Source organism: Lactuca serriola, chromosome 1, assembly GCF_051521515.1.
Source record: "Lactuca serriola cultivar US96UC23 chromosome 1, Lser_US96UC23_V15, whole genome shotgun sequence".
NCBI classification, from domain to species: domain Eukaryota; kingdom Viridiplantae; phylum Streptophyta; class Magnoliopsida; order Asterales; family Asteraceae; genus Lactuca; species Lactuca serriola.
Genome location: NC_136408.1, coordinates 150,572,477 through 150,587,017, shown reverse-complemented (window position 1 = coordinate 150,587,017; position 14,541 = coordinate 150,572,477). Strand labels below are relative to the sequence as shown.

At 42.2% G+C, this 14,541-nt stretch overlaps 1 non-coding gene across 1 annotated transcript; it reads right to left on the bottom strand.

Moving 5' to 3' along the window:
* Positions 1-10,653: 10,653 nt before the first annotated feature.
* TRNAF-GAA (transfer RNA phenylalanine (anticodon GAA)) lies at positions 10,654-10,726 on the bottom strand. Its single transcript has one exon. It is a non-coding gene; the product is annotated as a tRNA-Phe (tRNA).
* Between the last annotated feature and the right edge of the window lie 3,815 nt (positions 10,727-14,541).

Genomic DNA, 14,541 nt, shown 5'->3' with positions numbered 1-14,541 from the left:
AATAGAAGGGCCATAAGGCTTACCTGGATTTTGGGCTGTTACAATTCTCCCCCACTAGAACCAGACTTCGCCCTCGAAGTCTCATGCTGCGTACAACTCCGGATGTTGCTCCCGCATTTCCAACTCCGGCTCCCAGGTCAGCTCGGACCCCTTCCGATGTTGCCACTGGACCTGAACCAGGGGCACTTCCTTGTTCCTCAGAACCTTGATCCTCCGATCCAAAATCGCAATCGGCTTCTCGGCATAATTCAGACTTGCGTCCACCTGGATGTCCTCCAACGGTACCACTGCCGACTCATCGGCAATACACTTCCTCAACTGCGACACATGGAAGGTACCATGAATCTGGTCCAACTCCGCAGGTAGCTCTAGGCGATATGCTACCTTGCCCACCCTCACGATCACCCTAAACGGCCCAATATACCGGGGCCCCAGCTTGCCCCTCTTCCTGAATCGGATCACTCCTTTCCAAGGAGACACCTTCAGGAGTACACAATCACCGACCTGGAACTCGAGCTCAGATCGTCGCCTATCCGCATAATTCTTCTGAAGACTCTGAGCTGTCAACAACCTCTGTCTGACCTGCTGGATCTGCTCTGTCGTCTGAAGCACTATCTCCGTACTACCCATCACGCGTTGCCCCATCTCACCCCAGCAAATAGGGGTACGACACCTCCTCCCATACAACAGCTCAAAGGGTGGCATACCGATGCTCGAATGATGGCTGTTGTTGTAGGAAAACTCCGCCAAGGGCAAATATGTGTCCCAGCTCCCGCCGAAATCCAACACACATGCTCAAAGCATGTCCTCGAGCGTCTGAATCGTCCTCTCACTTTGCCCATCAGTCTGTGGGTGGTATGCGGTACTAAAATGCAGCCTCGTACCCAACTCCTCGTGAAATTTCTTCCAGAATCTGGAAGTGAAACGCACATCTCTGTCTGACACGATCGAGATGGGTACTCCATGCCGCGATACCACCTCCCTCACGTATAGCTCTGCTAATCTTTCCGCAGAAGAACTCTCACTAATAGCGAGAAAGTGGGCGCCCTTCGTCAATCGGTCCACTATCACCCAGATCGCGTCGACACCCCTTGCCGTTCTCGGCAATTTGGTGATGAAATCCATGGATATCTGCTCCCACTTCCACTCCGGAATCTCAAGTGGCTGCAGCTTACCATGCGGTTTCTGGTGCTTGGCCTTAACCCTACGACAGGTTAGGCATCTCTCAACGAACCACGCCACATCCCTCTTCATACAAGGCCACCAGTACTCCCTCTTCAGATCCAGATACATCTTAGTGGCCCAGGGATGGATCGAAAACTTCGATCTGTGCGCCTCCTCCATCAAGATAGTACGCGTCCCTCCCACAAACGGTACCCAAATCCGACCCTGAAAGGTCATAAACCCTCGGCCATCGGTAACAGACCCTGACACCTGCCCGATAACTCGCTCTCTCTTATGGTTCTTCGGTCTCACTGCCTCGGCCTGGGCCCCTCTGATGGTATCCAATACCGGAGTCATCACCGTCAACCTCATACAAATATCCCGCATCGGGGAACCCTCTGCCCTACGACTCAGGGCGTCGGCTACCACATTAGCCTTGCCCGGGTGGTACAGGATCTCGCAATCATAATCCTTTACCACATCCAGCCATCTCCTCTGCCGCATGTTCAGATTGGTATGATCCATCAAATACTTCAAGTTCTTGTGGTCAGAGTATATCGTACACCGAACCCCAAACAGATAGTGATGCCAGATCTTGAGGGCGAACACCACAGCCCCCAACTCCAGATCGTGGGTGGGATATCTTGTCTCATGAGGCTTCAACTGCCTCGATGCATACGCGATCACATGCCCTCTCTGCATCAACACCACTCCCAACCCCGATATCGATGCATCATAGTGCAACACGAAATCCTCAATCCCTTCCGGTAGTGCGAGCATGGGAGCTTCGCACAATCTCTGACGAAGGGTCTCAAACGAGGTCTGCTGCTCTGGACCCCATGAGAAAGTAACACCCTTCCGGGTCAACTTGGTAAGTGGCACGACGATCTGGGAGAAATCTCTGATAAATCTCCGATAGTATCCTGCCAGCCCTAAGAAGCTCCTGATCTCCGTAGGTGACCTCGGCACCTCCCAACTCATCACAGCCTCAATCTTGGCTGGGTCAACCAATATCCCATTCTGGTTAACGAGATGCCCTAAGAACTGGACCTCCCGTAACCAAAAATCGCACTTGGAGAATTTGGCGAAGAGCCTCTCCGATCTCAGAACTCCGAGGAGCTCCCTCAAATGTTCCTCATGCTGCTCTCTGGTCCTCGAATACACCAGGATGTCATCAATGAATACAATTACCGAACGATCCAACATCGGCCTACACACCCTGTTCATGAGATCCATGAACGCCGATGGTGCATTGGTGAGCCCGAATGGCATCACCACGAACTCGTAATGCCCGAAACGAGTCCTAAACGCCGTCTTCTGGATATCCTCATCCCAAACTCTCATCTGGTGATATCCCGACCTCAAGTCTATCTTGGAGAACTAAGACACCCCCTGCAACTGATCAAATAGATCATCGATCCTCGGTAACGGATAATGGTTCTTGACCGTCAACTTGTTCAACTCCTGGTAATCAATGCACATCTGGTGTGAACCATCCTTTTTCTTGACAAAAAGGATCAGCGCTCCCCAGGGATAGGTACTGGGACGGATGAACCCTTTCCCCAATAGCTCTTGCAGCTGTGAGGATAACTCCTGCATCTCTGGCGGTGCTAGCCGATATGGCGCCTTAGCGATAGGCGCAGCCCCGGGAATCAAATCGATACGAAACTCCACCTGCCTCTCGGGAGGCACACCCGGTAACTCCTCGGGGAACACGTCCGGAAACTCACGCACTATCGGCGCCTCATCCACTGAACTTAGCCTCCCAGCGGCCTCTCGTACATCCGTCACATAAGCTACGAACCCCTTGCAGCCCTGCTGCAAACTCCGCCTCGCTCTGGCAGCCGAACAGAATACCGAACCACCACGAGTCCCCTCGCCATAAACTGTCAGCGCTCCCCTACTAGGATCTCGGATTGTCACTAATTGACGCTCGCAATCTATGACAGCCCCAAAACGGCTCAACCAATCCATGCCTACTATAACACAAACATCCCTCATAGCAATCGGAATCAAATCAATCGGAAACTCCACCCCGAAGATCTCCAGCACGCATCTACGTATCACCTCGATAGCACATACCTCACGCTCATCTGCTATGGAAACCCGCAGAGGTCGACTCAACGCCTCTCTCGGAAGACTAATGTGTCGACTAAAAGTCACATATATGAAAGACCGACTCGCACCCGAGTCGAACAACACTAATGCAGGTACATAACTCACAAGAAAAGTACTTACGTATAACATATAGCAATTACAATAGCATAAACTCAACATAAAATAGATAAAGATTACATACCCGCCACGACGTCAGGCTCTGCGCGGACCTCCTCCGTAGTCAACTGGAAGGCTCCCCCCTAGCCTTCGGTGCTTCGGCCTTCACTGGCTGAGTCTCAGTAGCTCGAACCGCAGGTGCAGATCCCTGCGCTGACCTCTGAAGCTGGGGGCACTCGGCCTTCCGATGGCTGGTCTGGTTACAATGAAAGCAAACCGAGAACCCCTTAGGACAATCCCTCGTGAAATTTCCTTCCTTCCCACACTTGTAGCATACCCCATTCTTGCACGACCCATCATGGCTCTTGCCGCATTTCCCACAAGTGTGGCCCCTCGAACTACCCTTCCTCGAATCAGCGGGCTTTGCCCGCTTGGCGGCCAGCTGCGACTGCGCCGGTCGCCGATCACCCCTCTGAGACTCGGTCTCCTCCTTCGCCTGTGTCTCAAGCTCAATCTCCCTCTTCCGGGCATTTTCCTGGAGCTCGGTAAATGTCTGGTAAGTCAAGTTCGCCATGAACTCACGGATGTCCCTCCTCAGTATACTCAGATAACGGCTAATGCGAGCCTGCTCAGTGGACACCAGTTCCGGGCAAAACAGCGCCCGCTCATGAAACATCCTCGTAATCACTGTCACCGACTCAGTCCCATGCTTGAGGGTCAGAAACTCCCGAGCTAAACGTTCCCTCTCCACCTGGGGAACATACTCGTCACAAAACATCACAGTAAACCTCTCCCAGGTCACTGCAGTCAGCTCAGTTGTCGAATAGCTCACGGTTACAAACTTCCACCAGTCCTTCGCCCCCAAGTGAAGCTGGTTGAGTGCGAACCGCACCCTCAAGTGCTCCGGACACGAGCACGTATAGAAACACCCCTCAATGTCTGAGATCCACCTCATAGCGGCGATCGGATCCTGTGTACCATCGAACTCTGGTGGTTTCGTGTTGCTGAACTCTCGGTACAACAACGAATCACCACCCTAGGGTCTCGCAGCAGCAACAGCTGATGTGGCTGCAACAACAGCAGCATCAGTCAAGGCAGCGTAACGCTCGTCAAACGTCTCGATCAGTGTGGTCTTAATAGACCCAAACATCTCCGGAATCTCGGCTCTGATGGCAGCAGCCACCTCCTCATGGATGATCCGACGGATCTCCTCATCACTCACCCCACTGCTCTCGGCAGTATGGCGTGTCCCGACCATGATCAACCTATGAAATACAACATAAGAAATATCAGGGACACTCTCGAGTATACTCACACTCGATAACTCAATCATCCTCACTTCTGGTACCCCAAGGATTCTTACTTGGACTGCGCACCAATCCGGTGTTTTCAATTGTACGGGCCCAATACTATTGTCCACATCAAATCAATATACAACCCAAGTCCTCCTCCTAGGATCCCAAGTCGTAAATACTCTACTCTCGCTATGCACTGGCTACCCTCAGTAGACCTCTCATGAGCTCCTCACTGCTACCTACTCACTCTCAAAGTATCTCATAGCAGCAGTAATCTCCTAGGCTAAGGCATCACAAATCAGGCCACTCTAGTCCTCGTAGGAGTACCTAGCCTCTCTAACATGCATAACATAATATCTCATAACTCATAACATATAATGTAAGGGTATTTTGGGGATTCACCGTTCGGGCGCTGGCTGACCGTACACACCATCCACTCTGCTTGTTTCCAAAACTTCTTTTTCTTTTTAGAAAATTTGCAGTTTTGGTTGTAAAATTTCTCAAATCCTCGGTTTGAGTTCAAATACGCCCGAAGGTGCATCCGAATCCCTCAAACAAAGGCTTTGATATCAACTTATAACAACGTAAAATTTCCAATTTAATTTTTAATTTTTAAACCACAAAATGTATTTCATATCATAATCTCAAATCCAAAACAACAGTGTTTTCAAAACAAATCCCAAGATCTCTCTAATGTGAACTCCATCGGTGTGGGTGTGTATGAGTAAATCCGTCGCCTTCCCACGGTCCTCGCTGGTACCTGAGACATCAAACACAACAACTGTAAGCATAAATGCTAAGTGAGTTCCCCAAAATACCACATACCACAAATACGCCACTCGAGGCTAAACCCGACCCTCCGGTCAAGATGTCTCAGCGGGACCCTCCAGTCCCGCAGCTTGTCGGACCCTCCGATCCAGTCATAGCTCATTGGGCCCTCTGGCCCGATCTAAATCGTTGAACCCTCCACTCCGGTCTATATAATCATACAGCATACAATAACACATAGCACGCAATCTCTAATATAACACATAATCTCATACATAGCACATAAGACCCTCTGGTCAACTTAGAATACCACTCAAGGTAACGTATAGTGAGAAGACTCACCTCGCGTAACTCGGTGACTCGGAAAACTTCAAACTCGGTGAATAGGACCTAGCCTCCGCCTAATCATATGAAATATACACTCGTCATCAACATAATTTCCCAAGGCTAGACCAAACTCTCTAAACACTCTTAGGAAGGGTAAAAGACCATTTTACCCCCTGCTTGGCTCAAATACACTAGAGTTGACCTAACCCTAAAAGTTAACAAAAGTCAACCCTCTCCGGGTTACGCTGCGCGTACCAACATGTACGCTGGGCGTACCCGGAGCTTCCATAGAATCGGGGTACGCGACACTCTACGCCGCGCGTACTGGGATTACGCCCAGCGTAACACCAAGTTCCCTTATCCCATTCATTCAGACCTTAATCTGTTAAGACTTTCGTCTAAACTCCAGATCCGACTCCTTTTATACGACTTAACCCATAAAGTCGAGACCTTTATGCCTTTGCATGGCTGTAGAGGTCACTTTGTGCTCAAAACACCATTTCTCTTTCCATAATGGGACTATAACTCATGCATGCCACTAGATCCACGACCAAGACTGGATTTTTATGAACCCTTAACATCAAACACACTAGAAGAGGCCAGAATCATGCTCATGGAGAGTATTTGCACACAAAGTCTCAAACTTTGGACCCAAAAACCCTAAAATGGTCCCAAAAAGCAAAATTAAGAAGAACAAGGAAAGCTCTGAGCTTTTTACCTCAAAAGAGATCTCCAACCACTGTAGAGCACGGATCTACACTTGTTCTTCCACTTCTAGCACCAACAATGGCTCCTCCTTCCCTTCTTCACCTTGAAAAGTTAGCTCCAAGCTCAAAACATACACACACAGGCTAAGGCACGAATCTCAGCTCTCAAGGGACTCACTCAAGGAATATGGTGGCTAGGGCAAAGGGCCACATGTTCCTTTTATAGTGCACAAGCCAGAAATTAGGGTTTGCATCTGTGCTCACTACGCCCAGCGTACTCGGTCAAGTCCGCGTCCAAATTAAGCGCGTGAGTACGAGCGGCGTGCACCCCAGTACGCCCAGCGTACTCACCAATTCAACATACAACTCAAGGGACTAAACTTGCCAACTTGCAAAATAGAAGGGCCATAAGGCTTACCTGGATTTTGGGCTGTTACAAATAATACCTTACTATTAAAAGACATTCTTGTCTCTGATAAAATTGTTAAAAATCTTATTTATGTACATCGCTCCTGTATTGATAACTCTGTCTCTGTTGAGTTTGACCCTTTCGATTTCTCTATGAAGGATCTTAGTATAGGTACTTCGCTATAGCATTGTGATAGCAACCACTCTGATCTCTACCCTGTAATTCCTTCCACCATTAAGTGTGCTCCTGCTTCCACTCATGTTGAAACCTCCTTTGACATATGGCATTGTCATCTTGGTCACCCGGGAACTACAGTTTTCAAGTTTCTTCAGCCACACAATTTTATTTCTTATTCTAGCAAATCTTCTTCTTTGTGTTATGCTTGTCAACTCGGGAAACATTGTCATTTACCCTTTACTTCATCAAACACTAAAACTAGTCGTGTGTTCGAACTTATCCATTCGGATCTCTGGACTTCTCTTGTTATTAGTTTAAGTGGTTTTTAATATTATGTTCTTTTTTAGATGATTTCTCTCATTTTTTATGGGTTTTTTTCGATACGTGCCAAATCTGATGTTTTTTCTATGTTTAAAAACTTTCAATCTTATGTTCTAAATCAATTCAAAACTGATATACAACTTTTTTCAATGTGACAATGGTCGTGAGTTAGACAATCAACCTCTTCTTGATAACATTCTTCGCACGTCCCTTATTCAAGCCTCTCTTCCTCCCAAGTTTTGGGTTGAATCCCTTCAATCGGATGTTCACATGTTCAATCTTCTCCATGCAACCACTCTCCAGTTCCGAACACCATTTGAAATTCTCTTTGGTCTTTCTCCCTCTTACTCCCACCTTCAATTTTTTAGGATGCGTGTGTTACCCTAACACTGCCTCCATTGCTATGCACAAACTTGCTCCGCGTTCTTCTGCCTGTGTTTACCTTGGACCTTCTCTTGATTACTAGGGTTACCGATGTCTAGACCTTGCCACTCAAAGGGTTGTTATCTCGTGTCATGTCATTTTTGATGAAACTCACTTGCCCTACTCCAACTTTCATCATTCACCTACTGCTGATGCCTATGACTCATTCATTCCTGATGAAACTCCCTCGCCTCTGGTCCTGGACCCTATTAATTCCCCTACTTCGGTTCTTCCTACCACCACTCCTCCTCCCGAGGCTGCCTCTGAACCTTCTTCCTCAGTTGCATCTAAACCCTCTCATCACTCATCTCCAGCGACCTCTCCTACTCCTCCCACGTCTCACCCAACGGTCACCAGATCCTGCACTAGTTCCCTAAGAACCAAGGAAATCTTCAATCTTCCATAACCTCAGACGTTTCTCCCACTCCATGCTCCACTGCACAAGCCATGTGTGATCCCAATTGGTGTGCGGCTATGGATTCTGAGATGTCTTCTCTTTACTCCAATCACACTTGGGAACTTGTTCCCAAACCTCCCACAGCTAATATTGTTGGTTGTTATTGGCTTTATTGTCACAAGTTTGATAGTCAAGGAAAGTTAGATCGCTACATGGGTCGCCTTGTTGCTCAAGGTTTCTCTCAGCAGTCATGTCTAGATTTTGATGAAACTTTCAGCCATGTCGTCAAACCTACTACCATTCGTACTGTTCTTAGCATTGTTGTCTCTAGAAATTGGCTTATTCATCAACTTTATGTTAAAAACGCTTTACTTCATGGTGATCTTGTTGAAACCATTTACATGCGTCAACCTCCTGGATACATTAACCCCAAGTTTCCTGACCATGTATGTTGGCTCCACAAAGCTTTATATGGTCTCAAGCAAGCTCCGTGAGCTTGGTACCAATGATTTGCCATTTTTCTTTCTTCCATTGGTTTTTGTAGTAGAAACTCTGATAGCTCTCTCTTCACTTTAAATCGCGAATCTAATACCACCTACCTTATTCTCTACGTAGATGACATTATTCTTACAACCTCTTCTCCTACTCTCATCTCGAAGGTTATCTCCCAACTTTCCTTAGAGTTTCCTATGTCCGATTTGGGGTCCTTGTCTTTTTTTCCTTGGTATTTTTGCCTCTTGAAATGCTCAAGGGCTCTTCCTCTCGCAATCCTCCTTTACTCAAGAAATTCTATCTCGGGCTGATTTTCTCGGGTGCAATCCCTGTAGCACTCCTGCTGACACTAAGTGCAAGCTTTTTATCGATGGTGATCCTTTTCATGATCCTACCTTATATCAGAGTTTTGCTAGTGTTCTTCAATATCTGACCTTTATTTGTCCCAATATTGCTTATCATGTTCAACAAATTTGTCTTTTCATGCATGATCCTCGTCTTCCTCACTTCCATGCTCTTAAACGTATTCTTCACTACCTTAAGGGTACTATATCGCATGGCCTTGTCATATGGCCTTCCATTGTTGATCGATTGGTTTCTTATTCTGATGTTGACTGGGCTGATTGTCCCACTACTCACCGGTCCACCTCGGGATTTTGTGTCTATCTCGGTGACAATCTCATCTCCTGGTCCTCCAAACGGCAACATGTTGTCTCCGCTCTAGTAATGAAGCCGAGTATCAGGGGGTAGCTAATGTAGTTGCTGAAACTACTTGGCTTCAAAATCCTTTTCTCGAGTTGTATTTTCCGCTTTCCCGTGCCATTGTTGTTTTTTGTGACAACGTTAGTGTCATGTATCTCTCATCTAACCCTATTCAACATCAAAGAACCAAACATGTGGAAATTGATTTACATTTTGTTAGGGAGCGTGTTGCGATTGGACATGTGCGGTTCTCCATGGCTATTTGTAATATGTCCACTTATATATATTGAAAATATACCGCTACCCTAATTAACAGGTTTTTCCACAATATTCAATAAAAGAATCACTAGTTTTTGTTTCTATTGTTTGAAAATACATAAAACAAAATTTATGGTTATTTTTTATTCTAATGTATGTAATTCCTCTTATTGTATTTTTCTATACTAAATAAGATTCATTAAAAATGATCCACAATAATACAATATTCACATATGATATTTGTACTATTATATATATGTTTTAATTTCACTATACTACTTCATAGATATTATTAAATGTGTTGTTGGTGTTAGTTATATTATCGTGTTGAACATGAGATTATGTTTTTCTGTTTAAGTTTTGTGACGTAAATATTATTATTGTTAGATAATATGCATTGTGGTGATTATATTATAAATAGTTTCGTATTAAAATTATAGCTAAAATTTATAGGTTTATATGTAATATACTATTTTTTTTTAATCCTGCGCCTTGCACAGGTATACGTCGGACGTTGATAATATGATCTATCTTTAAGGAAACCATCTCCTCTGTTAGAAAAGAAATTGCATTTATTGAAGTTTAACCATATGTCGTTTTACTTAAAAATAAATTCATTAACAGCGTATAAATAAAGTTTGCTGATTTGTTTGTATAAAAAGCATTTGTTCTAAAAGTTTAGAAATTATCGAATCATTTTATCATTTCAAAGATACTTATAACTCATTTAGACTAAATTTTATATATCATCCCTCTTTAAGATAATGATATTTTTCACTTAAAAAGGTTCGCAATATTTTATGATATGGTTTGATTATCAACTAAACGTTAAAACAAATCTTTACGCAATAAAATTATGTATTTAGTACGTGAGATTTATTTATGATTATATATGCAGTCGGTGTGATGTCGTAACAAGTGAGCTTACTAACAACATGGCCACTGTATATCGATCGGCAATGCCACACAGCCGATAACAAAAAAAAAATAATAATAAAATGCGGTGAAGGTGGATCGAACACCTGACCTTCAGATCTTCAGTCTGACGCTCTCCCAACTGAGCTATCCCCGCTTACTATTTACTTTACCAACATAGCTTATAAATACAATGGAGTAACAATCAATTTAATTTATTTCACAGGCAGAATATACTCTTCCTTGGTCCATAACCAACTGGCCAAACGACTATTAATGATCGTTATTGGAAGCAACAACTCTTTTGCCAACTTCACCACGGGTTCCATGGGTTACAACAAATATATACACCCCATAATAATATGTCGATCTTATTGTGTCCACTCATGGTACCGAATTTTGATAACAAACAAGTTAAAACTAATGGATCCTTGTGATTTAAATGAACTTGGTTCTAAACTTCTAATACAGATGTTATGGTGACAAGGTCAGGGTAATAGGCTTTGTCCGAGGACCGAAGCTAAAGAAATTAAACCAGTGGATGCGATGTGGGGCTAAGTTACTAGTCTAGAAATACAATGATACGCTCAAGGCGATAATACAAAATAAGAAATCCAAATCGAAAATGAACTATGCTTACTATGATATATATGGTCACATGGCGAACCTCTTTCATTGAACACAATGTTTGACTTTTTGTTATAGGAGCAAAGAGGGACCGGCCCTAACAACAAGGATCAAATAACAAATAATTCAAATTAACATTTAATCACATAATTATCCATATTTGATTTATTTAATGAATTCTTGCAAAACAATTTATCAATTTACTCAAAATAATTAATCAATTATCACATAAGGAAACAATTATCTTATTAATTGATAAATATCTTCAATTAGATCAAAATTATAGTCAAATATATCATATAATCGGATTAATATTGATCTAACATGATAAGGTAACAATCCATAAGCAAAAACAGCAAGAAAACCCGAGAAACCCTCCATCTGACGAGTTGACTCGTCGAGTCAAACCTGGACTCGGCGAGTCCAGCCTCCAGAAACCCAAAAAACGAATTTTCCAGTTATACAATGCATCAATACAATTGAAACCAAGCTAGGCTCTGATACCACTGATGGGTTTTGATCATAAGACATCCTATGTGCTCATACAAACCCTAATGCTTGGATCTAGGTTTCTCTATTGTACATCCTTTGAATCCAAGACTATAAACCCTAATTCTAGCATATGGAAATCGATATTAACATATAATTAGGTTTATGATATTACCTTGATTGTTATGTAGCAATAACAATCCCAATTCCTCCTTGAATTGACGTTGGAAGGCTTAGAATCACAAGTGTCACTCCTCTAATGGCTTACAAACACCAAGAGCAAATGGAGAAGGTATGAGGAGAGAGGGGATGTATTAAATTCGTTCCTAAGAAGCCTTAGGGAAGGTCTTGCCGAATTCATGAGTTAAGGGGTGTTTATATAGGTGTAGAGATAGGGTTTCAGTCATTATCCTTATCTAGTTGCTTGTCCACCAAACAACCCATAAGATAATCCTTGAATCCTTATCATAGTTGAATTCTAAGGCCTTATCACCTTAAATTCGTCCAACCTATTAATAAGATAATCCTTACCTTATTTTGTAACTATCACATAATTACAATTCAGCCCCTCTAATTTAATTAATTACATTTGATCACAAAATTAATTCTTAATTAATTATTGACCAATATTAATTAAACAAATATGATTTCTCCTTTAATATATTATTCTTATAACATATTAATAAATCATAATAACCTCTCTCTCTATTTATTTCTCCAATCAAGTTGCTTTGGTTAAGGCAACTCAAAAGGACCATGCACCATCGGGTCAAGTACATACCAAAATAGTTATGGACTTAGACACTAATCCAAAAATAAGTACCATAATTCTATGCAAATAACCAAAGTATTAATTAAAATGTAGATCAATATTGCCTAAAAATGTGTATAAATATGACAATATCACCTGTATTTGTTGGTTATATGTTATTCTGTTGCATATATAAACATAGTGTCGGTTGGTTGAGGCGATGTTTCTTTGTGATGTAGGCTAACAAACCCGAGGCAATCCAGTCGGTAGACTGTAGGCCGTGGGCTATCTAGTCAGGAGACTATGGGCCAGGGGTAATTAAGTCGGGAGACTGTGGGCCAAGGATAATCTAGTCGGGAGTCTGTGGACCCAGCATGCAATGTTTGTATATGTCTTGTTGTGTGTGGTACTGATGGTTATTATGCAAAACATATAATCCTATGTGTGCATGCAACCCTAAATAATTATGATCTACGTTTTCTCTAATTGAACATACAACTTGAACAACAAAATAGAAAACCCTAGAATTCTAGTATATAATCGAAATACACAATTAGGGTTAGAAGAATCATACCTTAATTGTTATATTGTGATAACAATCCAAATCCTTGTGTTTTTGAAGCCTTGAGAGCAAGCGTCACAAATGTCACGCCTTTAGTGGTTCACACCCGGCACTAGCAATGAAAGATGATTGAGAAGGATGAGAGAGGCTTCAAATTTGCGGTTGGCTGTTGAAGGGAATGATTGACCGAAAATTGTAAGGTTTTGGTTGTTTATATAGTGAAGTTAGGAAACCTTAGATAAACCTTAATCCAAGATAATCTTAAACCAGTCAGCTATCCACTTTCCTGTTTATCCACCAAAGACTATTTTAGAAACCCTATGGCATATGAAAACCGTCCATAGCCTATGGAGGGTTCTATATTGTCTCTTTCTCAACTATTGAAAAATTACACTTCAGTCCCTACACTTTTAATTAATTCATTTAATCCCAAAATTAATTCCAATTAATTTCTGACTAAATATTAATTAAATATTACCATTTCTAATTAATATATTATTTTTATAATATATTAACAAATCATTTATATCAATTTATTAATCAAATAATAAATCAACCTCTTTCTCCAAAATCATCCTGTCTAGTTGCTAGTCTTGAGGGCAACCCAAAAGGACTGTGCTACTATCAATTTAAGTATATATCGATTATAGTTATGGACTTAGACACCTAATCCAACAGTCTCTCACTTGGATAAGTCTAATAACTATAATTTCCATTATATTCCTCTAAACTGATCAGCAAATTATAGCTATCAAAGTTGCCTTCGAACCTTGACCTAGTCAGAACACGTGTCCTAAGATAAGGGATCATATAATCCTCCGTTATACAAGATATCATGTGGACATGAGACATGGATCAGAATAAGTCTCATTGTCCAATGAATAATATTACAAAATATTATGTGAATTTGTAATGAATAATATTACAAAATATTATATGAATTTGAGTAATTGAGTTCTAATAGATAGTTTTTACTAGAATTGAAGTAAAATTATGCTTAGAATCATTCAGAAAGTATTGGAAGTCTTATGAGATTCCAATCAAATGTCAAATGATGAAATTTAACGAAAATATAAAATTTGGAATAAGTACAATTTTATTATTGAAAGTTGTAGATAATTTCGTTAGAAACATTTAGGCAAAAACCTCATCGAAATCTGAGTTATAACGAAGAAGTTATGACCAATCGAAGATTCACGACAGAACCGGCACGACATCAAATGACGTAAAAAGTGAGTTTTTAATAAACTACTTTTTAGCCGTGGTGATCTAAATGAAAGTCATAGTATTCGTTAAACTGAGAATTTTGATAAAAAGAACGCCAAAATCTGACTTCGTATGAGAAAGTTATGATTTTCTAAATTTCAGTATAGCAGTAGACAGCTAAAAACTCGAAATAAAGATTGAGTGATTTTTAGCCGACACAAACTAAACGAGAATCGAAGATCTCGTTAATAGTAGTACAATGGTAAAAAGACTGACGAAAACGGACGTTGGATGAAGAAGTTATGAATTTTTAACGGTCTTTATCCTGTCCCGGCCT